Here is a 2,633-nt window from a genome sequence, read left to right as displayed (position 1 = left end):
GCGCACCACGTGACCCCAGGGACGCGCCCAGCGTATCCCCCGCCCCCCACACACACGCACCATCGCCACCACCGAGTGACGCAGCGCCCTAGCTGCCCCGCCCTCAGCCCCGCCCCACCGGATCACCGGGGCGACGGCTCCTGCAGACCACGCCCACGGCCTTGACGCGCGGGAACCAGGCCTGCCCTCCGTCAGGAATACGAAGTCCCCACTCAGGTTTAACCATTAAGACCACGCAAAAGCCCGGGACCGGATACTACCCTTCCCCGGTTAATTTTGCCTTTTGCTTCTTTCCATAGCCCTGCCACCACTCCGGTCTAGGCTTCACCTCTCTCCAAGTTGGCCATGATCTCCACCCTCTTATTCTTTCCCCTTTCAATCCATACTTCACGCGGTGAGAGCTTTTCAAAATGTCATCCTCTGTTCCAAATCTGTTTCCCTCTCTCCTCCAGATTAAGATCTAAGTCTTCACCTAGATTTGCCAGGCTCTTCAAAGTCTGAACTTAACCTGCCTCTCATTCTGACACATCCAGCTGCCCTGAATTCTCAGTGTCTTTCAAGTCCTCATAGGAGTCAGTTTCCTTCTTACCTCAGGACCCTTGCTCCCATCCCTCCACTTTGTGTCATTAACTTCTAGGAAAATTCAATTGCTGTTGAAAAAAAAAAAACAAAAACGGAGCTGTATTTTGTCTCCAAAGTCCAAGTTGCATGGACTACAAAAGATTCTGAGGTGTTTTCCCAACAGGACAAATACCAAGGAGAAATGCTAAAATTAGTGATTTATGGGAGCAATAACGACTGTATTTTACACTGAAAAGAGAGGGTAGCCAGATCGCACTTCTTAAAATATAAATCTAATCATGTCACTGCCCTACTTAAAACCAACCATCAATCAGTTTCTCCATCTGCAGCCTACCCCCTGACTCATCCTCTGACCACACTGACTTTCAATCAGGTTTTTTTTAATGTGTTGTTTGTTTTTAACTGGGAATTTAACCCAGGGGTGCTTTACCAGCCCCCCTTTTTTTTGGACATATTTATTTTAATTTTGAGACAGTGTCTCCCAAGTTTGTTTAGGGCTTTGCTAAATTGCCTAGGCTGTCCTCATACTTGCAATTCTTCTGCCTCAGGCTCCCAAATCACTGGGATTACAGGCAGGCTCCACTGAGGAGGACTTTTCTGTCAGTTTCTATGGCTTTTTCCAGCCTCTAGGCCATTGAATTCCCTGTTGCTATTCATAAAACTGACTCTTCACAATGGAAGTTTCAGTTTATCATCTCCTCAGTTTATCATCTCCTCTCTTCAGCCACATAATCTAAAAGTGCTCCAATAAGATCACATACCCCTCTCACAGCAATTACTCTCTTCATTTTTCAACAGAGCCATTTACACAGTTTTAATCACTTCATGTTGTTTTTGTTCTGATTGTATTGCAAGGTTTAAAAAAATGGTTCCTCTTTTAGACTGGGAGTGCAGCTCATGAGAGTGTAGGCTTAGCATGCACAAGGCCCTGGATTCAACACCCAACACAAAGAAAAGAAAAGAAAAGGAAAGAAAAGAAAGGAGGGAGGAAAGGCAGAATGATTCTTCTTGGTTGTATTGGCCTACTTCCCATGATAAAAGTATAGTCTACCTTGTTTGCTTTTTGAATAGTGTGAATTTGCTTGCAAATAATAGATACTCAATGTGTACCTGTAGAAGGAACAAAAGGAAAGAAGAATAATTGAAAAAATTAGATTATCATTATAACCTGAGTCCACAGAAGAGATGCTTTTGGAATCACAGTTGGAGCTGGGTTTGGTGGTATACACCAGAGACTCAAGAGGCTGATACAGGAAGATGGCAAGTTTGAGGCCATCCTCAGCAATTTAGTAAGACTCTATGTCTCAAAATAAAAAATGTAAAGCACTGGAAATGTAGCTAGTGATAGAGCACCTCTGGGTTCAATTCTCAAAAAGTAAATAAAATCAAAATAAACAAATCAAAACTTGAGATAAAGAGAGTTCTTCAGCTGAGAGGGCAAAAGGGTAGCCCCTAGGAAGAGTTACTAGATAACCAGGGACAATGGGGCTGGGGATGTGGCTCAAGCGGTAGCACGCTCACCTGACATGTGTGCGGCCCAGGTTCGATCCTCAGCACCACATATAAAAAAAAGGATATTGTGTCTGCCGAAAACTAAAAAAAAAATAATAATAAATATTAAAAAAAAAAAAAAAAACAGACAAAAGCTTTGGCTGTGCTCATTGGGTGGTATACATTCTAAAATTGTAACAATTCAGAGAAGATTAGCATGGCTCTTGCACACTGATAATATGCAAAAATAATATTTACTTTTCTTTCTTTATTTCTCTTTTTCTCATATTTTTTAAAAAGCATTTTGAGGACCAGAACCATTCATTAAAGTGCTCAAGAAAAGACCTTCAGGAGGGCTGGGGGTGTGGCTCAAGCGGTATCGCGCTCCCCTGACATGCGCCAGGCGCTGGGTTCGATCCTCAGCACCACATACAAATAAAATAAAGATGTTGTGTCCACCGAAAACTAAAAAATAAATAAATATTTTAAAAAAAAGACCTTCAGGATACTCCAGGCTTATTAACATGAAATTGCTCACATATTAATGCCTATTGTAATAT

General features: G+C 42.5%; 1 non-coding gene across 1 annotated transcript; it reads left to right on the top strand.

The window, feature by feature from the left end:
- Positions 1 to 2,236: 2,236 nt before the first annotated feature.
- Positions 2,237 to 2,342, top strand: LOC114100608 (U6 spliceosomal RNA). Its single transcript, XR_003584103.1, has one exon. It is a non-coding gene; the product is annotated as a U6 spliceosomal RNA (small nuclear RNA).
- Positions 2,343 to 2,633: the final 291 nt, after the last annotated feature.

This window comes from Marmota flaviventris, chromosome 2, assembly GCF_047511675.1.
Source record: "Marmota flaviventris isolate mMarFla1 chromosome 2, mMarFla1.hap1, whole genome shotgun sequence".
Taxonomy (NCBI): Eukaryota; Metazoa; Chordata; class Mammalia; order Rodentia; family Sciuridae; genus Marmota; species Marmota flaviventris.
The sequence above is the reverse complement of the archived record's forward strand: the minus strand, read 5'-3'. Positions and strand labels throughout refer to the sequence as shown.